Source organism: Lepidochelys kempii, chromosome 14, assembly GCF_965140265.1.
Source record: "Lepidochelys kempii isolate rLepKem1 chromosome 14, rLepKem1.hap2, whole genome shotgun sequence".
Taxonomy (NCBI): domain Eukaryota; kingdom Metazoa; phylum Chordata; order Testudines; family Cheloniidae; genus Lepidochelys; species Lepidochelys kempii.
The window spans coordinates 20430310-20457863 of NC_133269.1; the positions used below are offsets into that span (position 1 = coordinate 20430310).

General features: G+C 46.8%; 1 protein-coding gene and 1 non-coding gene across 3 annotated transcripts in view; one reads left to right on the forward strand and one right to left on the reverse strand.

Moving 5' to 3' along the window:
- Positions 1–27554, forward strand: part of TRIM16 (tripartite motif containing 16) — a 200533-nt gene that overhangs the window by 109951 nt on the left and 63028 nt on the right. The gene's annotated exons all lie outside the window — the stretch shown is intronic.
- TRNAS-AGA (transfer RNA serine (anticodon AGA)) lies at positions 16658–16739 on the reverse strand. The gene has a single exon. It is a non-coding gene; the product is annotated as a tRNA-Ser (tRNA).

The following is a 27554-nucleotide window of genomic DNA, read 5'->3' on the forward strand; positions in this document are numbered from 1 at the left end:
CTGGTAAAAGGTCTAGAGACAGGCTGTGGTAGGAAGCAGTGGGGCAGCACTTAGCTGCTTATTACAGGGTTGCTGGGCTGGAACCCAGAGCAGAGGGAGGACCTGGGTTTCCCTCCAGGCCCCCTGACAAAGGTGATGTTTAGGCCGTGGAAATAAAGTCTGGAAAGGACTTAAGTCTGTAGTTTAGCTGAAGACCCCATGTGAAGCTTCTGGGTAATAGACATACAAGACATACGTATGGTCACCCTGGAATGGGGTGGCCATAGATGCCTGGCCAGAGGGCTCAGTCATGAGGAGAAGTAGATCACCCCTGAACTGGAGCGGCTGTTCGTGGGTGGTGCCAAAGGAGAAGCACCAGGCTATGCCACATCCAACCACGAGAGCGTGCACAGTGGTGAGTCTGCTCTTCAACAGGCTGATTTCAATGGCAGGGATAGTGATTTGTTTAAAAAAATTGCAGCTATTTGAAAACTAAACCTGATTCTGTATCTGTAACGCCATCAAGCAGATGAGGCAAGAGACGGGAATATTTTCATTGTCAACCTTTGAAACAACCTGGGCAGCTTTTCAAAAGTGAAAAGGAACTCCTGCTCTTGCATTCCTTACCGAAATGCCCCTTTAGCCCTCTTGGGGAATGTATGCAGGTTCTGAGCTCTAGGTCCACCTCTTCTAGAGAAGAGCCTGAATAAATCTCTCTGTGGGTAGGTCTACACTGCAATAAAAACCCCACAGCAATGAGTCTCAGAGCCCAGGTCAGCTGACTCATGTGTGGGCTACAGGGCTAAAAATCGCAGTGTCAATGCTCGGGCTAGAGCCCAGCCTCTGAAACACCATCATGGGGTAGGGTCTCCAATCCAGGGCTCTAGCTTGAGCCTGAACCTGAACCGCTACACTGCAATTTTGTAGCCCTGTGACCAAGTCTGCTGACCCAGGCTAGCCATGGCCTTGCCATGGATCTTTTATCGCAGATTAGATGTACCCTGTTTCACAATCCTTATTTAATGCGAGCCTCTACCACGCCCAAAGGGAAGGAGCAAAATCGCTACGCTCATTTTTCAAATGGTCTGATTGAGTAACATAGGGTCAATTTTTCAAAAGAGCTCAGGAGGGCTGAGCTTTCAAGTACTGAGAAACCACAATTCAAGCCAGACTTTCAAAAGAGCCTAGCTCCCATTTAGGCCCCTAAATAGGAGCCAGATTTGCAAAAGGGCTCAGAAGTGCATGTTGGGTGCTGGCCCGAGTTGTGGGTGCTGCTGACCTCTGTTTAAATTCTGGCCATAAAATCTAGAAAGTCACGTAGGAAGGTCACATACCTGGCTTAAGATCACATAGGAAGCTGGCAGCAGAGCTGTGAATATACCTCCATCTTGTCCGTAAGGCTTATAGTTTGTCATCATAAAAAAAAAAAAAGGAAAAGATGCATTTTAATCATAGCAAACATTCACGGGTTCAAAAATTTAATGTCTTTTAAAGAATGAGAAGCCATTGGACATAATGTATCATTACTGTAATCTTGTTTGTCCTCGGAAATCATGAGAAGTCAAATGAATACTCTTTTACAGCAAAAATTGTTTACAACCATTTCAAGTCTATACTCTACTTTGCCGGGTATATAGAGAGCCCAGTTAACAAAAAAAACCACATGGAGGCATGTTGATTAGGGTGCTGGGTTGGGTGAGGAAGGCTGTGGCTTTGTATGACTACAAGATTCTAAAAAAGATTGCCTCTTTCTATGGAGATCAGGAGCTGTCATAATTAACTACAACAAATTCTGGAAGGGATATTAAACCTTGTGCTTCAGAGCTTTAGCCAATCTCTGACGATTAGAAGCCAGGTTGATGCCTAAGTAGGGGCCAGATCCCTGCATAGGACTATTATGGTGCTCTGACACTTTTTTCTAAAGCATCTAGTGCTGACCACTGTCAGAGACAAGACACAGGGCTGGACAGACCTCGGGTCTGATGCAGTCTGGCAAGTCCTGTGTTGCTATGAAAAAAGCAGTAGAAGCCATGATTTCTGTCCCAGTGCTGACAAACTCAGAGTTACAGTGGCTATGCTGTGATGACTTTTCAGAAGTGCTCGGTGTTGGGCCAATTCTGCTCCCAGTGAAATCAGCTGGAATTTTACCTGACTCCAATGGGAGCCAGAGATAGGCCAAGCACTGGGTCCTTTTGAAAATCCTACCCCCTGAGAATCATCTGCTTCTGTTGATTATGTGGGCAGTGTAAGATTTTTTGGCATACTCAGCTATTTATTTCCTTGTTTTTTATGTGCTGGTGTTTTGTAAATGATGGGATTACTAAATGCACTGTTGTCCTAGGTAACCTTAGCTGGTTCTTGAAATGGAGACTTTGGTTTTTGGAGTTACGATCTAAGTACAGTTTTCTCCTGACATATTAGCAGAACACAGGAGCAACCTCTAATTTTCCTGTTTTGTCATGTCCACATTTATAACTATTTGTACTTTTACGGGTGCTCTGAATGTCTCTAGCATATTTTCACTGTTTCTATTTTTTCTGACTGTTAAATGCAAGTTATGAAACCTGGAAAAAATATCCAGCTATGCTGGCTGATTGCAACTAATAATTCCCTTTCTTGGTTGGAGCTGGAGAGGTGATGGAAAGATTGACAGTTCACACCTGTTTTTGTCATAAAAGATGCCTTTAACTTCAGACAGGCTCAGTAATACTTCTGCTGAAATCTTCAGTTGTTACAAATTCCCTTTCGCTTTGCTACGTGCAATCATTTATTTTATGGTGTAGACTACTTTGTATAGTCAGGACATCATCAAATCCAATATTTTACTTGGCAATGGCTCTCGGTCACAAGCTCAGCCGCTCAGAATTTCTCATCGCTAGTAATCAGCAAAACCCAGGCAGGCTCTTACCATCTGCTAATGGACTTATGTGGAGAAGAGGAGGATTAACAAAGAGGTGATCTCAGCCACTCATGCTTTGCATGATGCGTGCATGGTAATGTAACAATCATAATTTCAAGAGCTGCATGCTGATGATCAGAAATCCTAATCAGTAGTTACAGCTGTAGATTGCTAGCTCACGGTTCTATAGAAGCTTGATCCTGAAGACCATTAGCGACTTGAAATGAAAACCTATTCCTTATCTAAATTATTTTCCATCCAATGGGTGCGAATGAACACACACACACACACACACACACACACGTTTGTTATTTCAGGGGTTTAGGGGGAGGGAATGCTTGTGGGTGTTGGGCTGTGCACATTAGTTTGATACTATGAGGTTCCTCATTCCTTTATTAGGAAGTACTATAGTGTTGGTCTAGACACTACGGTCTAGATTCTCCAGCTAGCCAGAGGAGTGCTCATCAGGTCTGGAGAGGTGGATCCAGGAGGACCCTGACCAATGGGGCAGTTGCCCTGTGTAAAATAGAGCAGCCTGAAGGCTACACTGATCTTTGCTGGGTGCCAGTGATACCCAGGAACCATTCTGGCAGCTGAGCACTAGCTGGATGCAGGGATATCTTGCCCAGGCCTTCGTTTCATTGGCCATGCCCTCTGGTCACATGATGATGTAGGAGTTACCATCATGACTCAGTGCATCCTGGGAATTCCCCTATCCTGGGAGCATCCTGTGGTGGCTGGCCCCACTCACTTTAGGGAAGCTTTTCCTCCAGGAGCTGTGCAAAGCAGCCACAGAGCACTGGCAAATAGAGTGGGTCTTACAGAAGCTATACGGCAGTATCTAGTCAATTACTGTAGCAAACCTTTTCTCAGGGATCTGAAGGCTGGGCTGCTGACATTGAAGGGCTTAATATAAAGAAGGCCCACAGAGAGTTGGATGGACTTTGCAAAGAGTAGGGTGACCAGATGTCCCAATTTCATAGGGACTTTCCTGATTTGTGGGTCTTTTTCTTATATATGCTCCTATTACCCCCCACCCTCTGTCCTGATTTTTCACATTTGCTGTCTGGTCACCCTAGCAAAGAGCAATGTGGAATCTGTCACATTTTTGCCTTCCCAACTGTTTTGGTACCTGGTGACCCACTGTTCCATCCAAGAACTACTCCTCAAAGCCCCGCATTATGGTGACCCAGCTTCAGCTAGAAGTAGCCTAACTGTGACTCCCCTCCTCCCCGAGAATTTCTCCAAGTTGATGTCACTCTATCACATTCACACTTGGTCTCTATTTTTTTTTTTTGAAAGGGCAATAAGAATTGATGGAGAGATTGAACATAGGGGGATGATATATATGGAATGGGATGACTCATGAATTTATTAATGGGCTATGGAACCTTTGGCTACTAGGTCATTGGTTCCAATAAAGCCAAGATCAGTGTTTACTGAACATCATCTTTTGATGGACAGTCAACGGCCTAGGTGGAATGGGTTCGTTGTTTTAATAAGACTCCTAGTCAGCAGGTATCTACAGAAGGGAGAACCTCACTAATTTGGCCCCATTGAATCAATCATAGAATCATAGAATATCAGGGTTGGAAGGGTCCTCAGGAGGTCATCTAGTCCAACCCCCTGCTCAAAAGCAGGACCCATCGCCACTTAAATCATCCCAGCCAGGGCTTTGTCAAGCCTGACCTTAAAAACTTCTAAGGAAGGAGATTCCACCACCTCCCTAGGCAACGCATTCCAGTGTTTCACCACCCTCCTAGTGAAAAAGTTTTTCCTAATATCCAACCTAAACCTCCCCCACTGCAACTTGAGACCATTACTCCTTGTCCTGTCCTCTTCTACCACTGAGAATAGTCTAGAACCATCCTCTCTGGAACTACCTCTGAGGTAGTTGAAAGCAGCTATCAAATCCCCACTCATTCTTCTCTTCCGCAGACTAAACAATCCCAGTTCCCTCAGCCTCTCCTCATAACTCATGTGTTCCAGACCCCTAATCATTTTTGTTGCCCTTCGCTGGACTCTCTCCAATTTATCCACATCCTTCTTGTAGTGTGGGGCCCAAAACTGGACACAATACTCCAGATGAGGCCTCACCAATGTCGAATAGAGGGGGACGATCACGTCCCTCAATCTGCTCGCTATGCCCCTACTTATACATCCCAAAATGCCATTGGCCTTCTTGGCAACAAGGGCACACTGCTGACTCATATCCAGCTTCTCGTCCACTGTCACCCCTAGGTCCTTTTCCGCAGAACTGCTGCCTAGCCATTCGGTCCCTAGTCTGTAGCTGTGCATTGGGTTCTTCCGTCCTAAGTGCAGGACCCTGCACTTATCCTTATTGAACCTCATCAGATTCCTTTTGGCCCAATCCTCCAATTTGTCTAGGTCCCTCTGTATCCTATCCCTGCCCTCCAGCGTATCTACCACTCCTCCCAGGTTAGTATCATCTGCAAATTTGCTGAGAGTGCAATCCACACCATCCTCCAGATCATTTATGAAGATATTGAACAAAACTGGCCCCAGGACCGACCCCTGGGGCACTCCACTTGACACCGGCTGCCAACTAGACATGGAACCATTGATCACTACCCGTTGAGCCCGACAATCTAGCCAACTTTCTACCCACCTTATAGTGCATTCATCCGGCCCATACTTCTTTAACTTGCTGACAAGAATACTGTGGGAGACCGTGTCAAAAGCTTTGCTAAAGTCAAGATACAATACATCTACTGCTTTCCCTTCATCCACAGAACCAGTAATCTCATCATAGAAGGCAATTAGATTAGTCAGGCATGACCTTCCCTTGGTGAATCCATGCTGACTGTTCCTGATCACTTTCCTCTCATGTAAGTGCTTCAGGATTGATTCTTTGAGGACCTGCTCCATGATTTTTCCGGGGACTGAAGTGAGGCTCACTGGCCTGTAGTTCCCAGGATCCTCCTTCTTCCCTTTTTTAAAGATTGGCACTACATTAGCCTTTTTCCAGTCATCCGGGACTTCCCCCATTTGCCATGAGTTTTCAAAGATAATGGCCAATGGCTCTGCAATCACAGCCGCCAGTTCCTTTAGCACTCTCGGATGCAACTTGTCCGGCCCCATGGACTTGTGCACGTCCAGCTTTTCTAAATAGTCCCTAACCACCTCTTTCTCCACAGAGGGCTGGCCATCTATTCCCCATGTTGTGATGCCCAGCACAGCAGTCTGGGAGCTGACCTTGTTCGTGAAGACAGAGACAAGATTGCTGGGAGTCTGGGCAAAAAAGCCAGTGACCGAAGATGGTCCCCCTAATCTAAATTCCCCTATTGCCTCAACTGGTTGTCCCATCAGAGATCAAGCACAATGGGCCTGATTCTCTACTGCTTTGTACCTTGTGTCGTCATTTAGACCTGTCCAACATGCTACCAAATCAGAATGGAGGCCTTGCACTCATTTGGCACAGGTGTGAATGACAACACAAATACCAGGTAGCAGGGAATCCAGCTGATTGGTGAGGCAGCATGAGGAGGCTTGCATTGCCATGGTTCTTCTGTGAAGCTACACTGTGAACGTTGCAGGGGCATCAGTGTGGCACCTTTCAGAAGCACTTGGTTCCCTTAAAACCATGAAAACCCACATCCCTTCAGTAAAATGCTGCATTGTCGTGTTCTCCCAACAGCTCTCCTATTTATCAGGAACTCAGCCAATCAACCCGTCTCTGGACTATCAACTTCCTTTCACCATCTCTGCCTTTTTCAGCAGTTTTTAAAGGGCACCATCGCTGCTGCTTTTGCTGCACCGGGTTGATAATTGTGCTAACAGAACGAACACCAACATCAGGGTGATTATGCTGAAAGAAGCTGTGTCCAGCATTTTTCCATGGTGCCTTTAGTCCCCTGGCCAGTAGGGAGTCTTGCAAATTAAAAACACTGCACAGATGGGCTACCTCTGGGAAGTTGAGTGGGGTTAGCCTGCAGACCTAAGTTTTAAGAGGCTTGTGGCTTAGAGACTAAACCAACCAGATCAGCCCTAATTACCTTAGAATGATTCATTGCTGATCACCGTTTTTTCTGGGGAAAAGCAAAGACCTATAACAGAGCTGCTGTAGCAGGAAGACTGGACTGTGTCTCATCTCTAGAGAGTACTATGGGGTATTTTGGCAGAACGCAATGGAAAAAACATGGACTATGACTGTCTTTGCAGCTCTTGGCCATGTAGATAACTTAGTTTGTTTCCAGCCCTGCCAGACCCCTTTGCCTTAATTAGCACAAACAGCCCAGAGAAAAGAAAAGAAATGTCTCCCTCTGGCTTCTCCCTGTTCCATAGTCCACACAGATCTGAGCATCCAGCAGATTCTGGCATTCGTGAACTAGAAGGAGATGGTGCAAATTACAACTCCTGTCATCTCTGGCTTGACGTTTCAGAGCTCTGGAGTCAGCTTTGAATTATCCCTGCAGGATTGACTTTTTGTTTTATATGTTAAGTGGCTTGGCTCACAACTGTCTGATTTTTCCAAATGGCATAAATCTATAGACATTTGCCTTTGGCTCAGAAAGTTCCCCAATTGGAAGTCAAGACAAATGAGTTTCCCAGAGCCAAGGTCAGCATCTGGAGTCAAATAATGAGATAAAGGCCCGCCCCCGCCCTCCCAGAACCCCCCCAATCAAACAAAAAACCACTTTAGTTATTTTTCACATGCCTTGAAATTGCTGTTATCCATCCTGTGCCCCAAACCACATTCCAGCCCGGTCCTGTGAACCTAGGCACAGGAAGAGCTGGCACCATTCTCCACTAAGTCTGCCATTGCCACTGAAGATGAAAACCTCCTGTAGAGCTATACATGTAACACCCTGGAAGGATTCCCCTACCTTCCCTTCCAGCTTCCTGAGCTAGGCTTTGGACCAACCTAAGCTGTTAGCCCTTGGATAAACCAGTGTCCTGAGAGCAGGCTGGGAGTCCTCCGTCAGTGCTATCCAGACCTCCAGTCAGGATGGATGTAGTTGTAAAGAACTAGCAAGCATTATCCTCTATTCCCAGCAACCAGGGGTGCACCTAGTGATGGGGCATGCTGGGTGAGGGGTTAGGGTGAAAGGGGGCTTGACCAGAACACTTTGGGCTCTGCCTATTATTCTGGGCCATGGCCAGCAACCTGGGCTGTTCCAAGGGATAAAATAAAAAGGGTAGGGAGGTGGGATGGGGTGAACACAGCTTTTCCACATCTGCTATAGTCCGAGTTAGAACTGCCCCTCCCAACTGGTGCAGTGAGAGCTCCTTCTCCTGTTCAATCTGTTTAACCATCAGGTTGATCTCATTTACATGGGGTGCCATGTTGATCCCTCAGAGCAGCTCAGAGCTGCAACCCTTCCTCTTGTGAGGTGAAACATGGAGTTGAGCCCCCTGTACCTCATTCTGTGTGTGGAGGTTCCTTGGGTTGGGTGTGGGGAGAGGGAAAGTTCCCCTATTTCTGGCTGGGTAGCTGGCTAGTTGCCAATTAGCATGGAAAACAAACCTGCCTCCCTCCCAGAATAGGATCCTCCTGGGGCCTGCCAGCTTATCACACCAATAGAACTCAAAACCCAGTAGGAAACACTTGACTGACATTCTGCTGCCAAAAATATTAAAGGTTAAAATAATCCCTGGCAGGACAGCTCTCCCCTGCTGCTCCCAGGTGGAGGATACAGTGACTCCAGCTCTGCCTTTGTTTCCTGTGCCTCTTTTAAATTAGTGAGTGAATTTAGCGCACAAGAAAGTGAGGGCCAAATAGCCCTGGCTAGAGCCAGACATGATGTGGAGGGTGGTGTGCAAACTTCCTTCTCAATGCACCTCTGTCAGCACACTCTAGTCTGATTAGAATTCATTATAACAATTTATTTGTATTATCATAGCACCTAGAAGCCCCAGTCATGGCCCAGGACCCCATTGTGTTAGGCGCTGTACAAACACAGAACCATAAGATGGTCCCCGCCCTGAAGAGTTTCCAATCTAAATAATAGTTTTGACTTGAAACATTTCCTAGTAGTCCTAGTCTTGGGCCTTTCTTGAACTGAAATTGCCAGGTGTTTGGGGCTATAGTGGGATACAGCTGAGCTCAAATTTGGGTGAAACAGATGGTTCGTCTGTGACATTCTAGGTGGGGGAGTAATTCACACAAAGGCCAGGAAGTTGCAGATTGAGGTAAACAGGGTGAGGTAAAATATCCAGCAAATAATATACTGCAAACCACAGAAAAGTAGAGAAGGGAGCAGGGAGAATTGCCTTTCGATTGTAGCCACATTTTTGAGTTCTGGGCTGACGCACCTTTTCTTTTTCACTTTGCGTAAGTCAATATTGAAGCTGTCTTTTGTAATCTTTAATTTGATTAATGTATTTCTCCCTCCAACTGCCTGGGTGCTGAGTTACATTTCATGGATAAACAAGGGGCCCCATTCTGCTCTCATTTACTCTGTCTAAAAGTCAGTCAGCGAAGTTACCACCATGTAAAATCAGCGTGTGTGTGAACGAGAGAAAGTGATTAGGATGCTAGTTTGGGAGACCCCTGCTCTACCACAGACTCTGTGACTTTGGGCCAAGTTACGTAGTTTCACTCAGCCTCAGTAAAATACGGATAATAGTTTCCACCTCACAGGGTTCTGGGGAGTGCTCAGATAACGGTAACTGGGAGCCATATAAGTACCTTAGCAAGACCGAGTAACAAGCCCAATTTTTTGGACACTGCCATGTCTTCAGCTGGTGTACACAGGTATAGTTCCATTGAAATCCACGGATTGATACTGCTCTTTTACACCAGCTGGAGACCTGACCCCACAGTGTTTGTTTTGCATTTTGATGTTTATATGCTCAGTTATGTAGCATATTAATATAGTGCTAGATACGCAGCTTAAACCTCTGGGGTCTTCTCACCAAGAAGTCTTGCGCATCATGTTTCAATTTAACACATAATAAAACTTTTCCTCTTCAAAGCACTGTGTAAGCACTGGCTGATAAATCCTCAAAGTAACTCCCTGAGAAGCAGGCAAGACTGATTATCCACATTCTACTTTACCTCTTTCACTGGGTTCCCAGTAAGGCCAAACTTCTCAAGAGTGGTCTCTAATTCTGTGTGCCTCTGTTTTTGAGTCTTATTTTTCTGGCGGGCTGAGCACCTGCCACTTGAGTTGAAGTCAGTAAGATCTGGCACCTTTGAATATCAGGCCCCAAATATGTTGAGCTGGGCGCCCAAAACCCGAGGCCACCAGAATCACAGGCCACAGCTGAATATTTTGGCCTGACTATTCGTATCTGCTGAGGAGAGGCCCAAGAATGGGAGAACAAGTCTGGATTAAGACAGATGGATTGGCAGAACAGTAAGGGGCAAGCTGGTAGATCAGTGCTCAGGTGGGTCAACCACGTCCAGCTTAGTTTCAGTCAGCAATGTCAATTACCCATGCCCAAGAGTACCCAGCTCTCCTCAGGTAAATTTTAAGACACACTTACTGAGGAATGTTGACTAAAAATTGCACCAGACAACCTGAGCAGCCTCCTTTGGATCCAATGTCAAACTTCCAAACATCAGATTGTTTTCCTTAATGCATAGTGCCCTACTGAAAACTAGCCTGAGAGGCAGGGAGCCTGGTATCCTTGGCACCTTGTACGGTCACTTATGCCAATGCCACTGAGTGCAAGATGCTTCCCTTCTGATCAGGGGGCCTTTCACTCTCTCTTCGTGCTGGTATAAATGTTGACAGAAGGTACAGGGCAATGGAGGATCAGGCCCAGGAAGTTTACAGCATCTTGAATAGCTTGAATCATCAACTAGGGTTGCCAATTTTGGTTGGACATACTCCTGGAGGTTTCATCACATTATATAATCTTTAATTAAAGATTAATCTTTAATTCCTGGAGACTCCAGGACAATTCTGGAGGGTTGGCACCCCTGTCATCAACACATACTTTGAACCCATGGATCATCCCCTACCTGCATATCCCTGGAGAATTTGCTTGTTTTGTGCAGCTAATTTAATAGAGTCATGCACTAATGACTCTGCTAAATACTTCGCCAAAGAGAAGCTCTATCGTTCTTTTTCTTAAAGGCGTATGACAAACAGATTTGCTTAAGAGGGTGGGATATATACATCTTTTCTAAATATTAAGTTAGGAGCTCACAAGGTTTGCTTACTTCAGTCTAACTAAGGTGTGCTTATTTACAGACAACGTGACTCCACAAGGAGCAGGTTATTGGAGTCAATGTGTTTCAGATCTCAAACACAGAGTATTTTGCAAACTGTGGAGAGCACTACCTTACTTTTACCCTCTCAAGAAATCCTACAAAACTCAGGTTTAATCTCTTGGCAAAATTTGGCTACCTTTTGATTTCTTTTAGGGTTTACACACATTTTGTACTATAAGTAGTAAAAAAGGAGAGAGCTATAAATTCACAATCGTCCATAGCTTCAATAAATCTGAAATTCACCCCATCCAGAGGTCTATCCAACACTTAGTTCCCACTTAAACTGTCCTTTGGAGACTTAAGTGGTGCATAACGCTTATGTTGGCTTTCAGCGCAGGGATACATTTTACTCGAGGTGCATTGAGTTGTGCATGGGACTCATAACTGGAATAGCATGCAGCACAGCATGCAAACCAACAAAGTAGTGTTGAAGCCTGGGGCTATTGTAACAGAAGTCACTTCAGGTCAGGATTCATTGACAAAGTAGGAGCCTAGTTCTCGGCAGAGGGTATTATGGATTAGGAATGAGACACATTGGCAGAGGTCTGCTGGGCCCAAGAATAGACTCTCAGGTGACAAGTGATGTGAATTGGCAAAGCTATAGGTCAGGAGTGTAAAGTTGGAATAGCAGGGATGCTTTGGGTCATGGCTGAGGAGCATTGGCACCACCAGGATCTCAAGTTTGCACTCTGCCTTGTTCTAGTCAGTGCTATCTGCCCAATACATTCACAGAGGCACCAAGTTCATGCAAGTCAAATTAGCATGAAAGAATAATTCTCTACAAATAGTCTAGCATGCACTCAGTATTGGATCTGAAATAACTGTTGCTCTTTTAACTGAGTTCAGGTATTCTCCATCATGTAAAGGACTGTGACTGTGTGCACTCATCTCTCGTGAGCACCTCCTGTCGGGTGTGTGTGAACCTGCACTCTCTATTTCTCTGCTCGCAGTGTCCACTGTTGGCAGTTACCCTCGTCAGGTGGTTCTTCAGTGGCTCAGCCCTCTGGCCAAGTCACACAGAGTCTCATCACATGAAGGAACCACCTCTGGGGTAACAAAAGTCCAACAGAACCTATCACTGTGCCCTTGTTGGCATCTTTAGCCCTGTCTTTGGCCTCAGTTCTCACACCCTTCTGGGCTAGCTTGAAGTCTATGTCTGTCCGGGTATAGAGGACCGCCCCCAGTGCTTTCTCCCTGGAGACTAAATCCTGCTCTTAATTTGGGCTTCAAAACAAGCTTCATTCCCTTCTCAGAGCTTAGGCCACCCTGCTACTCCTCTGGGTCCCAACTCAGGGACCCTACAAAAAGCAGTGAATACTGCTGCAGCTTCTCCTGCTATTCCCTGCGCCTCTTCCCACATAGCCCCTTCCTCTTCACCCCGACCTCAGGGCTGAATTTCTTCCTCATGCAATGCCAATGTCACCAGAACCCATCTTTTGGTTCTCCCTTGGGCTCCAGCAAGGAGCATCTTCCTTGTTCCTCTGGTTCCTGCCAGCAACTGACTAGCTCAGACCCTGCAGCTCTTCTTATCTGAGCCTGCTGAACTCTGATTGGCTGCTTCCCTGCAGCCTTTATAGGCAGGCCTGGAGGACCTACCTTAACTGCTTTTCTGGGGCGGAGTGTGGTAGAACCGTGAGGCCTCTAGCAGGGTGTCTCAGAGGGCCTGGTACACCCCACCACAAGGGCATAGCAAAGTTGGAGGGCCTTCTGAATCATACTACATGCCTCTTATCTGTCCATTAAAGGATGGATCCTAAGCTTAGATGCATAGTGCCCAGCACTGCTTATCTCAAAACACCTGAGGTCCACTAACAGGACTCTAGGACTTGGCCCCTGCTAACGTGCCATGTCAGATTCTTTCAGGGCACCTGTGGTTAGATTCTACCTCTAAAAGCCATTACACTCACCTCCTGTTGGTTTTTGTCTGTAGTGTCCTCTCTTGGTTTTCTGTCCAACGTAAGATCCTGAATATTACCTAGTCTCTAGAGTCACAATGCAACCTGAGAACCATAATCAGAAATACTAGCAAGAAGGTAGAAAGAATTATACTTTTTTTTCAGGAAATCTGTCTTCTCTGCCATGGTAAATACTCAGAGACACTTGTTTCATGCAAAAGAGGCCAAAGCAGCACATATGTGGTCCATAGGCTGAAAGGGTATGAGAAGTCAGTCCTTCCTAGAAATTGAGCTGGCAGAGGGGTTCACTTTTTGGGTGAAATCCTGGCCCCCCTGAAGTCAATGGCAAAATTTCCATTGACTTAAATAGGGCCAAGATGGACCCTAAATCAATATCTCTACCATGGATCATAGAATCATAGAATATCAGGGTTGGAAGGGACCCCAGAAGGTCATCTAGTCCAACCCCCTGGATCATCACCCTCTACTTTCCACAGGGCACAAATACTCTTTTCCAGGCTTTAGGGCCAGTCCAATGGTGGGGTTGTTTATGGTAGTCCAACTGAAGTCGATTGCAAAAGTCCCATTGACTTTAGAGGGTTCAAAATTTGGCCCTAACATGTTCTATGTCTTTTGGGCAAGATCAAGCCTAGAATAAATCTAACGTCTGATTAATCATTTTCTTTGGGCAGTATTTTCTACCCTTGCAGGAGGATGTATTTGACAATCTAATAGGCTCTTCTGCCTCTGACTACTATGATACTATGCATTGTTGTATGTAGTGTTATTGTAGCCATTTTGGCCTCAGGATATTAGGAAGACAAGGAGGGTGAGGTAATATCTTTTATTGGACCAACTTGTGTTGGTGAGAGAAACAAGCTTTCAAGGTACACAGAGGTACATATCCCAGACCTGAGGAAGAGCTCTGTATAAACTTGAAATCTTGTCTCTGTCACCAACAGAAGAGATTACTTAACTCACCTTGTCTCTCTACTATGATATCCATCTAAGCCTGGCAGCAAAGCTCAGAAAGGTGCTCTAAACTGTCATGCCAGGAGTGGCACTGCTATGTAAAAATAGCTGTATGCAGAAATGTTATTTTATTGCAGCGGTTGCTATAGTTTCTCTTCTGGCAGGGATTCCCTTCCAATAAGCTCTGGTTTTTGAGGGGGTGTTAGAAGTCAGCTGTTTCAATTCACATCAGGCTGAACCTTGGCATGAAGACATGCATATGTAAAACTCATCCCCCTTCATGTCCTCAGAACATTCTTGATGCACATGCTGCTGTTGCACAAGAGTTATGGGCTCAGATACAAAGTTCGTCTTAAATCACAATTTGAGTTTCCAGTACAATGGGACATTATTACAATGCAGAGGCAGCCAAAGGAAAAGCCAAGCGCAGTAACGATTCAGCCACCCAGGTACAATAAAATGAGCTCCAGTACGAACGCAAAGCTTGTATCTCATATTGTTCTTTATTTATTTCATACTGTGCTTTATTCTTTCCAAGGACTGGACAGAAAATGAGAAACATCTTGTGGGCTCATCTACCACAGTGCAACTTACATTTGCTCTGAGCAGCAAGTGCTGAATGAACTGGAATGCAAAGTTAGCAATTTAACAGGTTCTTACCCTGAGACACTCCTCCTTGACGTACAGTTTGGATGGCTGGTGTTATAACATTGCATAGAGGTTGCACAACAAATTGAAAAGGAGCTTGACATGGGAAATTCACCCTTGTACAGCGAGCCAGCCCCAAGTGTTATGCCTCACTTTCATCCCACTTAAGCCACCAGGGTTGCAGTGGTGCATAGGCCTTGTGTCTGCACAGGGGTGAATATCCCCTGTGGGGCTTACACATCAGTAGAGCTGGCTGAGAAACTGAAAAAGAAAATTCCCCAAAATGTCGGCACTTCTTGAAGTTATTTTCATGCTCCAGATTTTGAAAATGAATATTTTGTTATTTGTTTGAATGTTTTCACAAAAACTCCTATAGGCATTTAATTTTTTTTTGGCTTTTTGGGGTTTTCCTTCCCCCTTTTGTTTTTTCCTTTTTCCATTCTACCACTGAAAAGGGGTGTGTGTGAAAACGAGAGGACAAACCCATTAGTTGTAGAGTTTTGTTTTGTTTTTTAGAAAACCCCCCGGGTTTGACGGTCTTAGATTGGTATAAAAGATAATTGTCCTTTTTGGGGAAAAGAGAAGCAAGTTGAAATGGGTGGGAGCTATCATTGCTGTTAAAGTCTAATCCTGTTTCATCCCAAGTGGTGGTTGGGATTTGGCTGGAGCCGGTTAAGGTGGCAATGCTCTGTCTGATGAGGACATATCTCAGGATCATGGTGACAAAGGCTCTGGGCCCTAGGAGATGAGTGAAGTTTGCTCCAGTAGCCAATTTTTCTCCCAAAGTTTCTTTCTTGAAGGACCCCAAAAGGCAGAATAGCCCATCCCATTATTAGTTTGTCCACCAATTTTGACACACCAATTTTGATTAATTGATTCTGGTCCTCTGCTCCTTTTTGTTTATTGGGCATGATTTTAACACAGTCCTTGAGTTACATCAATAGGCCTTTTTGTTTGGACTAATTTAGTCCTTTTGTCTCACTTGTGCACCTTTTCCTATTAACGTATTATTGGTTAATGAACTTACATTTACTCTTTACAGTTGAGCTCACAATTAGGGTAAACTTGGAGGCCTAATTATTACAACTCCTTTCCTACATGCAGCCTGCAGTGTTCCTGAAGCTCCTTCTGTCCTCAGTATAAAAACAGCCTGTGCAGGCTTTCTGGCATCCCTGTGGAAAGTTGTCAGTGATGTATGAGATGAAAAATCCCCTCTCAGGGGACATGGAATCTGTAGACAGTTCTTTGAAATCCCCAGCTAAGATAGTCTCAGAGCAGCTCATCATGCCAAAGCCTCAGATAAGGGAAAGGACAGGGATCTATTTAAAAAATAAGTGTTTTTCCCTCCCTCAGTCCTACCTTTCTTGTACCCTCTCTGTTCCTCCCCCATAGGAGCCTTTGTTGGGGTGCACCCAGCCAGGAACTTTTCAACTTTCCCTGTACATGCATTCCCATTCAGATCGTCACAGTGCTAAGTACTGGCCCTTTTAAATAACACTGTTTTAGGCTGGACAAGAGGGGAGCTGAGATGTCTTCTTTCATGTTGTTTTATTATCTCAGCCTCACACCCGTTTGCCTCTCGTCCATTTGCTTCCTCCTGTCTGATACCTAGATTGTGAACTCTCTGGAGTGGGGGCCCCTCTTTATTACTTGACCATACCTAGCTCCGTGGGGTTCTGATCTTTGACTGGAGCTCCTAGGGGCGACTGTTACAGACATAGCATAGAATACCAGGGTTGGAAGGGACCTCAGGAGGTCATCTAGTCCAACCCCCTGCTCAAAGCAGGACCAATCCCCAATTTTTGCCCCAGATCCCAAATGGCCCCCTCAAGGATTGAACTCACAACCCTGGGTTTAGCAGGCCAATGCTCAAACCACTGTGCTATCCCTCCCCCCAAGGTGAGTGGCAGAGGCTTCGGGAGCTGAGAGTTTGCCTCGGACCTCAGGGACACAGCGTGAGGCACCATCCCAGGCATTTCTATGCAAGGAGCAGAACTGGGTTTACTTGGGGTGGGGAGTGTATTGAGAGCATCTCAGGGGTCTGTAGAGATGTATTGCCCTGGTTAGCAAGTATGGCCTTGCTGTGAGTAGGATTTGAACCTGTGCAGGAAAACCCTATTGGATTTCTCGTCCAACACCTTAACCACTCGGCCATCACAGCTGTGAGCCCCATCAAAATTTGTGCTATATTTTTCAAGTAATTTTGCTGCCTTAAACAAGGGCCAGAGTGAAATAGTGTTCTGTCCTTATATTAAAAAAAGTTACCAATCAGAATCCAAACAGCAGTCAAGCACCATGTTTCAGAACAGCAAAGCAGTTAGTTCTTTACGTTACATTGTAAATACACTTCTACTGGAGACTCGGTTACAGCAGTCATTCCTGACACAGGTAAAGCATGGCTTAATTTTGTCATGTAGACAGGACCTTAACCATGTCCCTGAACCACAATAGATCCTTTGATTCTCCAAGGCTTTAGGATGGGTCAGGGACATAGTCAAGATCCCATGTACGCTACAAAGATGGTGCCACATTTGGCCCGTGTCTGGGGACAACCATGTTGTAAAGGGGTCACAAACATGCTTTTATTTGTAGTTTTAAGTAGGGCTTGAGTGTATTAATGCTTGGCTCCCTGCAACAACTACACAGCGGTTGTCTCCTACCCAGCTGCATTTCTACCCGAACCATGTATTCCTGCTAGAGCTTGTCAGCTGATACCAGTCACTGGCCAACTCGTGCCATGATTCAGTTGTACAGAAGGAGACAACTCAAGAACCCTGAGGCTCTGTTCCTGCCCACTTGCTGTTCCCGTAGAAGGTTTGATGCCCCTAATGAAGCACCAAAGCCAAGCTGGGTCCACACTTGTACTGCTGCCATTTCAGGACATCATCCAGGGGGGAGCCATCACAGTCTGAGCCTGAGAATAACCATGCGGCTTATGCCTCCAGTGTTTGAGTTGTTTGGAAAGGATGAGTGGACAAGATAGTTATTGTGAGAAATCTGGAATTGCTTGGGGGGATAATAACCTGCTGCTTGCTCCTTCAGGATCCAAGGTAGTGAGTGGGGAGACTAGGTGGCTCTCTTCCTCCTAGGCCATTGTTTGTTTATGAAAAATGGATTACCAGCTCCGATTCCTGCCACTGACTCCACTCCTTCTGGGTTTCTCTGCTTTGCGGTCACATTTTGCAGACATCTGGATTCAATAACCCAGTTGATACAGCCCATAAAATTAGAAGAAACTGAACACTCCAGAAGGCAGAGGTCAGTGAGTGATTCATCCCCATGTAATGTGTTGGGGCTGAAGTGCTCTGTGATTAGCTAACAGACTGCGTGGGGTTCTGGAGGGTGTTGTGGTGCTGAGGAGCCGCTAGCCCGGCCCATGTCTCTGAGCTCAGTGAGGAGAAATGGGAAAGGAGGGGGAGGCCATCATTTCTTTAAGAGTTTCCCTGACCTTGGAGAGTAGCAATGGGGACCAGCATAGTTATAATTATAACTCTCGGCACTTCTATAATATTCTTTATCCAAAGATCTCTATATAAGCTTGCTGGAGGAATGAAGGTCCAGTGGTTAAGTTGCTAGCCTGGGACACAGGAAACCTGGGTTTGCTTCCTCTGCCATAGTCTACTTGTGTGACCTTGGGCAAATCACTTAGGGTGGGATCCACAAAGGGACTTAGCTGTTGCAACATTGAGTGTCCTAGCACCTAGAAAACCACAGGGACAACCGCACAATCCACAAAGCTGAGTTAGGCCCCTAAGTGCCCTATACAATGGACAGGGGGGAGAGAGGCGCTTAAGAATGTGATCCACCCAAGCCAGCATGCGAGGCGAGGAGCCACCTCAGCTAGCCAATGGGATATGCTAATGGCAGGTGTGTGTGCTAACCCCGGCCCCTATCTCAGAGACAGGCACCAAAGTCCAGGCTGCAGAGAGGCAGCCATCTGTACTTAGCGATCCATGAACGGGAACCTGGAGCAAGGCAGCTTAGGCACCTAAGCCACTTCTGGAGGGAATGAGTTTGGCACCAACCACACTCCACACATAAGAGCAGCAGGAGGAGGTGGTGGTGCTGCTGCCACCTACCTTGTAACTTTTAGCTTAGTGGTTAGAGCCTTTGCCTGGGATGTGGGAGACTCAGGTTCAGTTCCCCCGCCCATTTCTGCCAGAGTGGGAGAAAGGATTTGAACAGGGTTCTCTCACCTCTCAGGAGAGAGCTCTCACCACAGAGTATGGGATAGTCTGATGTGGGGCTCCCTCACCCTCTCCTATGAAGCTGTCCCACTGTGGATAAATAATGGAAGAGTGATTGGAGCAGGGGGACTGGAGCCTGGGTCTCCCATGTTGGTGCCCTAACCGCTGGACTGCGGAGTCATTCTCACTTGCTCTCTGGCATGGCAAGTGAGTTTAGGTGCCTATAGGGTTTGTTGGCAGTTTTGTGGATCATAGTGCCTAAGACTCCTTGTGGATCTGGGCCTTAGTTTCTCTGTGCCTCAGTTGCCCACCTCCAAAATGGGGATAATAGCACTGCTCAGATAATGTTAATGGTGGCCTGCCACAGGGTAGCTGGTCTCTGTGGATTGACTGAACCCAGTGCCCCTGGACTGGAGCAGGTGAGCCCAGTTCAGCTAATTCAAGAGGGCTGGGCAACATCTGGGCCTATAAAGGGCTGCTGGAAGGAGGAAAGACTGAGAGAGGCTGAGCCCTGGGGAGAAAGCCACAGTGGAGTGGAGCTAACTCCTGTGGTGGGTCCCTGGAACAAGGGGCTCTGTGGCTGCTGCTCCAGGAGGGGAACAGAGCTGATGGAGGCTGCCAGGGGCTGTGGGGTTGTCAACTTTCTAATCGCACAAAACCAAATACCCTAGTCCCACCTCTTCCCTGAGGCCCTGCCCCCCCATTCACGACATTCCCCCTCCCTCAGTGGCTCACTCTCCCCCACCGTCACTCACCATGACTGGGCTGGGGCAGGGGGTTGGGGTGCGGGAGCGGCTGAGGGCTCCACATAGGGGTGCGGGCTCTGGGGTGGGGCTGGGGATGAGGGGTTTGGGGTATAGGAGGTGGCTCCAGGCTGGGGGGGTGGGGCTGAGGGATTCGGAGTGCAAGAATGATTTGGAGTAATTTAGTTGGGGTTGGTTTTCCTTTGAGCAGGGGTTTGGGCTAGATGACCTCCTGAGGTCTCTTCCAACCCTAATCTTCTATGATTCTATAAGGGGGCTGTGGGTTGAGGCAGGAGGTTGGGGTCTGGGAGGGCGTATGGGTTCTGGGCTGGGGGTGTGGGGTCTGGGCTGGGGCTAGGGATGAGGGGTTTGGAGCGCAGGAGGGGGCTTCAAATCCCTTGGCGCCACACCCCCAGCCTGAACTGTGGGAGGGGCTGCGGGTTGAGGCAGGGAGTTGGGGTGCAGGAGGCAGTACAGGCTCTGGGCTGGGGGTGTGGGCTCGGGGGTGGGGCCAGGGATGAGGGGTTCAAGGTGTGGGAGGGGGCTCTAGGCTGGGGCAAAGGGTTGGGGTGCAGGACTGGGTATGGGCTCTGGGCTGGGGGTGCAGGCTCTGGGCTGGGGCGGGGGATGAGGGGTTTGGAATGCAGGAGGAGGCTCCGAGTTTGGGGGGGGGGGGGCTCGGGGTTGCGGCACGGGCTTACCTTGGGTGGCTCCTGGTCTGTGAAACTCGGGGGGGGGGGCGGGGGGTGTAAACCTGAACAAGCAGAAATTAAACAAAATTCACCCAAGCCTTTGTTCTTGGAAGCTACCAAGCTTCGCATGGCTTTACCTGATGAAGTTAAACCCAGCTGCAATACTGCTAATGACAAGTGTTCAAAAAGCATCAGTCACCCTTCCCCTCCCCCCAATCCTGGATATTTGGCTTAAAAAATCATGAGATTTAAAACATGGTTCTTTTTAATTACCTTCTGTTTATTGAGCCTTTAGGGTACTCTCTTGGGTCCCATTTTCAAGCTTTTTCTCTGCAACCAAGAGGGCTGATGGGAGTTGTAGTCTCCCGTGTTGCAGATCTGTCACAATTTTGCAACTGTCTGCAGTATGTTTGGGGGAACATATTGTATGAGGTTTACATATCACTGTGGACTTGTATGTATTATTGTGTTTTACCGATGTGGGAGGGTAACCACAGCTCTGTCAGGAGTTAAAACAGTGGGGAGTGATTATGTCAATCACTCGCATTGTAAACACCTCCGGAGAAGTACCATTCTCTGGGGAAGTTTGCATATTCTGGTTCAAACTGGATTTCCAGTGACTATGGAGACCAAGAAAGGGCTTTTGGTATTAGAAGGCTGCATTTAAACTGACTCAGGACCTTTTTTCGGATCCAGCAAATGGACAGGAGCCGCTGTCCAAGGGCCCCAACCCTTGCAGAAGTGCTGGAAAGTCTTTCACCTGGTAGGGCCCCATCAAACTGATGGGTGACTTCTAGTAAGTTTTAGCATGCATATAGGAATGTCTATTGATTTTTTTTAACATGTTTTCTCTGTAAAGCTTTCACCTTAGGAATAAATGTGCTTGCTTAAAAAAAGCTGGTAGCTTGTAGCTGCTGGCCTATGCTGTTGGTAGCCCTCTGAGAGAAAGCAAAGAGCAGGTGCTGGGAATATCACAGTGTAAGGCAGTGTACAGCCTCTGTGGATGAGGGGAAAGCAGTGGACATGTTGTTCCTTGACTTTAGCAAAGCTTTTGACACAGTCTCCCGCAGTATTCTTGCCAGCAAGTTAAAGAAGTATGGGCTGGATGAATGGACTATAAGGTGGATAGAAAGCTAGCTAGATTGTTGGGCTCAATGGGTAGTGATCAATGGCTCCATGTCTAGTTGGCAGCCGGTATCAAGTGGAGTGCCCCAAGGGTCGGTCCTGGGGCTGGTTTTGTTCAGTATCTTCATAAATGATCTGGAGGATGGTGTGGATTGCACCCTCAGCAAATTTGCAGATGACACTAAACTGGGAGGAGAGGTAGATACACTGGAGGGTAGGGATAGGATACAGAGGGACCTAGACAAATTGGAGGATTGGGCCAAAAGAAATCTGATGAGGTTCAACAAGGACAAGTGCAGAGTCCTTGCACCCATGCACCGTTACAGACTAGGGACCGAATGGCTCGGCAGCAGTTTTGCGGAAAAGGACCTAGGGGTGACAGTGGACGAGAAGCTGGATATGAGTCAGCAGTGTGCCCTTGTTGCCAAGAAGGCCAATGGCATTTTGGGATGTATAAGTAGGGGCATAGCGAGCAGATTGAGGGACGTGATCGTCCCCCTCTATTTGACATTGGTGAGGCCTCATCTGGAGTACTGTGTCCAGTTTTGGGCCCCACACTACAAGAAGGATGTGGATAAATTGGAGAGAGTCCAGCGAAGGGCAACAAAAATGATTAGGGGTCTGGAACACATGAGTTATGAGGAGAGGCTGAGGGAACTGGGATTGTTTAGTCTGCGGAAGAGAAGAATGAGTGGGGATTTGATAGCTGCTTTCAACTACCTCAGAGGTAGTTCCAGAGAGGATGGTTCTAGACTATTCTCAGTGGTAGAAGAGGACAGGACAAGGAGTAATGGTCTCAAGTTGCAGTGGGGGAGGTTTAGGTTGGATATTAGGAAAAACTTTTTCACTAGGAGGGTGGTGAAACACTGGAATGCGTTGCCTAGGGAGGTGGTGGAATCTCCTTCCTTAGAAGTTTTTAAGGTCAGGCTTGACAAAGCCCTGGCTGGGATGATTTAGTTGGGGATTGGTCCTGCTTTGAGCAGGGGGTTGGACTAGATGACCTCCTGAAGTCCCTTCCAACCCTGATATTCTATGATTCTATGAAAGCCCCCAGTTAAGTGTGAGAGAGATGTGCATCTCCACCGAAGCCTTAAGTAGGTGTCCTCAAGGGCCCATGGAGGGGGAGTACGGTGCAGTTACTCTGAAACTGTGACAACAAAAGGAGGGCAAACTAAATTGATGCCCGTGGCCCACTGTGAAGGACCAGGGCAGGACCCCCCGTTCCAGCATAGCCAAAGGTGAACTCAAACACAGCACTGTGATCATGGCAAATCCCAAAGGGACACAGCCTCCTTGCAGATTGAGTGCCACCCAGATAAATCTCTAGGTCTGGAAGGTGTTATAAGTGCAAACAAATATAAAAGGAGAGCTGGCTGAGAGTTGTGAGCAATGGGAATATGATTGTTTGTACATGTATAACTCTTTGAGGCCCCAGTTGAGATCGGGTTTCACCCTGTGAGATGTTATCCATTCACATTGGAGGAGACTGCTTCTGTCCCAAAGAGTGTATAGCCTAAATGGACAGTGGGGAGGAGGAAGGAAGTATTATTCCCATTTTGTAGATGGGAACTGACGCACGCAGAGAGACAGGGCACGTCTACACAGCACTCAGCAGGTGCGATTGCAGCGTGGGTAGACGTACTAACTAACTCGCTAACAATAGCTGCCTACAGCAGCACAGGCTAGCCACTCGGTGACCGTCCTGCTTAAGGCCCTCAGTGGCTTGTCTTGGCTACACTGCTATTTTAAAGTGAGCGAACTTGAGCAGGCCTACCTGAGCTGTACCGAGTGCAGTGTCGTCAGACCCTCAGTGGCTTGCCCCAGGTCATGCAGAAAGTCCGTGTCTGAGCCAGGAATTGAACCCAACCCTCCTGAGTCCCAGTGCAGTCAGTGCCTTAACCCCAGAGCAAAGGCTACTCCACCCACTTGTTTGTTGGGCATGTCTGGAGGGCAGTACCAGTTATGATGCCCTGGAATGCCTTAGTTTTCTGCACCAAATGCCTGCCCTGGTCACTGACGCTAATTAAATCGGCTATGTACAGGACAGTTCAGCCCACCTACCCAGCTGTATGGGTTTTACCGCAAGACAGTCACCTGAGCAGAAATTCATTACGAAGCCCCTGGGAGCTGAGCTGATGCAGAAGCATAGGCATCTAATGCAACAGACTAGAAATAATGACCCTTTGAACTGGGTCTTTCTGCCTGAATGAATTTGGCCTCTCAGTGGACGAGTCCTTGCCCCATCCTTTCATCTTTCATCACATTATCAAATGGAAATAATTGACCTGGGCCAGAGATCGCTGGGGTGAGTGAAAGGGGACTGACCAAGGTGCTTTAAGTCAGTGGCTCTCAACCTTTCCAGACTACTGTATCCCTTTCAGGAATCTGATTTGTCTTGCGTATCCCCAAGTTTCACCTCACTTAAAAATTACTTGCTTAAAAATCAGACATAAAAATACAAAAAGTGTCCCACCATGCTATTTCTGACAAATTGCTTAAGTTCTCATTTTTACCATATAATTATAAAATAAATCAGCTAAAATATAAATTTTGTACTTACATTTCAGTGTATAGTATATTGAGCAGTATAAACAAGTCATTGTCTGTATGAAATTTTAGTTTGTACTGACTTCACTAGTGCTTTTTATGTACCCTGTTGTAAAATTAGGCAACTATCTAGATGAGTTGATGTACCCCCTGGAAGACTGCTGTGTACCCCCAGGGATACATGTACCCCTGGTTGAGAACCACTGCTCCAAGTTGCTTCCTGCTCATTGTGTTCAACATGGCTCTCCACTCTGTGCCTGGCAAACCCCTCCCTCTTCCCAGTGCCTCCAGCACAGTGAATCTACAGCCACTGATGCCGCCAGCTGACTAGTGCAATGAAAAGGGGCGTTTAGCTTCTGTGTGGCTGGCCTGCAGTGAAGGCACTCATGTTGCAAACATGCAGCTGCCTTGCTTTAGCTTTCAGTGCCCTGTCTGGCTTCCTGTTACATTTAGAATAGCAGGTATTGGGTAGGAAAGGGAGGCCATCAAAGTTAGGTCTGATGAAATGTACGGCTGCTGGTAAAGCCGTTAGCAAGGGAAAACAGGCTTAAAAGTATGACATTGCAGCTTAGGCATGGGTTTCCCCTTGCAGTTTATCACTGAGTCATTCCTCTGGGTCATTGTCATGAGAAGGTTACTGGAAAGGAGTGAGATTTGAAAGGTGTTCTGGTCCACTTGATTCCTGGAAGGAGTCCTGGATCCTTCTGCCAAGAATGTCAGCGCCCCACCCCCACACCTGCAAGTTTCTCCATGGTCACTGGCAGCACCATACAGCCCCTGATGAATGCAGCTTTTGGGGTGGGTGATGGGGAGAGAGAGAACCTGGACTCTGAGCTAGGCAAGGCCCCAGCCCTCTGAGGTGTCTGAAGGCAAACACCAGACAATTGGGGTGCATACGTTTAAAAGCAAAGGGTTGGCTGGGCAGCCTCGAAGCTCTGTGCCCTGACCAAATAGGAGAGCCATGCTTGGAATCTCAGACCTTGCTTTGAGTTCTCTGAGCTGCTACGGGTTGGGAATTCTGCAGCGGTGGCAATTTCTGTTCCTCACGCTCAGTGATGATGCCTCTTACCTGTTGGGAACGGGGAATCAATGCAACCCTTCCAGCAGAGGGACAGTCCTGGTGACGGTGATCGTTAGAGGTGGGCAAAAAATATCCGGTGACTAGTAAGCTTGCCAGAAATGCATTTCTCAGGACTCCAAAACTGTTTGTGAATTCGGGTTGAAGTCAGTGAATAGTTTCAGCCAAAAATTTTTTTTGTTTTGGAAATGTCAAAATGTTTCATTTGACCCAAATGAAATGTTTTCACTTTTTCATTTTGATGAGAAAATATGAAAAGTAAAATCAATTTTTTTGGTTTAGCCACCAAACTGAAAAATTAACAATTCATTCAGCTCTAATGATGATATTTTTAATCTTTACTTCATAAAGCCTCTTCCATGTTTATTTCCCCACCAAGCATGCTACATGCAATATCAAACAACTGAATTCTTTGCTGATGCAGTAATGTTTTTCTGTTGCCCCGTGTCTGAGATAAGGATCCCTACAGCCAGGCCAGACTTCCTGGGTGAGTTGTTTTATGGATAATAGTATGTGGTTCCCTAGTGAATGTAGCTATTTATAGCTCTGACAACAAGGAGTGAGGGAACGCTGCTGTTAGAAACAGGCATCTAGTCGTGCTCAGCAAGCCCTAATAAATCAGAAACCTTTCCTCCCCTCAAATCTCTAGCCTAGGTGAAGTTGTTAATCTCATGGCCTGTGACACACTCTTTCACACCCACCCGGCCAAATCCCTTGCTTTGCTGCCAGGCAGTTTGCTGACAGCTTGCAGTGTTTACACTGGAACACCTGAGAGCTGTAAACAGCACTGGCTCCAGTTCTCCCACAGGAATCTAGCCTCCTTGGCTGTGTCCACACTGAGCTTGTTGTGAAAATCTTCCCCCACCATTGCACCAGTGCAGCTAGGCCGGGGCTGCATGTGACATCTAGCTAGCAGGCTGGTGGGTGTACTATGCTAGCACTCCCTGTGTTGCTGGAATTAGTGAGATGGCCCTTGTGCTACAACAATGGTGGGAGACTTTCACGAAACACGAAGTGTAGACAGGGCCCTAGAGAGTTGGAACCAATGGAAAGAGAGTCTTTTGCAGTGAGTGTTGCAAAGAGGACCCTCCCAATTGTAATTTGATGGAAGGTGCTGGGGGGATGGTTCTATAATCTGAAAATCTGATCATGATTCTTAGCGCTGGTGCATGCTGTTGGGCTGAGCACTCTTGAACCAGTAATCTTCTACATGCAGAACACTGCTTGTGCAGACAGGTGCTGCCTTGCAAGGAACCCCTCAGTCTGGGCCTGGAGGTGCCCCATTGTGCTGGGGGCTGCACAAATAAGAGTGAGAGGCAGGCCTTGCCCCATCGTTTTTATGATCTAAATACACAAGATGGACAAAGAGTGAGAGCGGAAACAGAAGATCACACAGTAGGTGAGTGAGGATGGAATGGAACCCAGCTCTGAGTCCCAGTTCTCTGCGAAATCCACTGACTCGTGCTGCCTCTGAGCAGCTTGGTTTCCTAATTCAGCCCTCGGCCGGCTAAGAAGGGTTGTCTACTCCTGGTGATGGTTTTTGTGATGTGGGACCCTCCTCCCCTGGGAACAGCGCTCAGGCCAGGATATCTAGCTGCCAGCAGATGGGAACAGCTTTTGGTTATTACTGACCAGGGCTGGATTGAAACTGCTGCCTGCCATTTGTTTGTGAGGATGAAATGTTGGCTTTCCATAAAGCTGATAAAAACAACTTGCCTGGAATGTTTCCCCTACTGCATCACCACCCTGTAACACCATTCAAATCCTGAGGACATACCAGTGGGTCCTGTTCAGTGCATATATAGAGGGATGTTAGTCTCTCTGTAGTTTGCTTCTCTTTGTAAAATGGATTTTGATCCCCTCCAACGTTGCCAAAAGCAAACTGACAAGTGTGATCAAAGCCAAGGCTAGATATTTTCTGGAAGGTTTGGTGTGAACTGGACTGGGCATTTAGGAGGCTTGTGAGGCCCAGTCATTGAGCTGGGTTTCATTTCTGCGATACCTTTTGTTTGGCTCATCAAGTCTCCAAAGTAACTTCACTTTGCAACTCCAAACTCTTAATATGTTAGATTTGATGAGTTCTTGTGCTTGTAACTAGTTTAGAGAGGCTTGTTTTGTTATTAATACCATTATACATATTCAAAGTCTGCATCGGGGCCATGAATGACCTGTGATGCATGCACGTGGGCAATGAGTGCATGCATCCGCCATGCCAACTTAAATATGGCTGCATACAGAGGCGTTTTAGGAGCTCCAAAGGGAGAAGAAACAGCCTGGGGAGCTCCTAAGAAGTACATGGTTCTGATATAGTGGTTGGGGGGTCTCTACTAAAATACCTCCTACTCTTATTCTTCTCTCCTGGCCTATAGCAATGAGCACTAGAAACCAGGAAGGTCTGGAGTTCTGTTTGCTCCTTTTTTACTGCCCTGCAAATGGTATTTAGTTAGGCCTCTTAATAGGCCTCTTGAGGTGATCAGATATCCTGATCCTCATTTCACTGGTGAGAAAACTGATGCACAGGAATGTTAAGTGACTTGCCCAGGGCTCCATATTGAGTTAGGCCCAAATCCTCAAAGATATTTTGGTGCCTAACTCCCATTCATT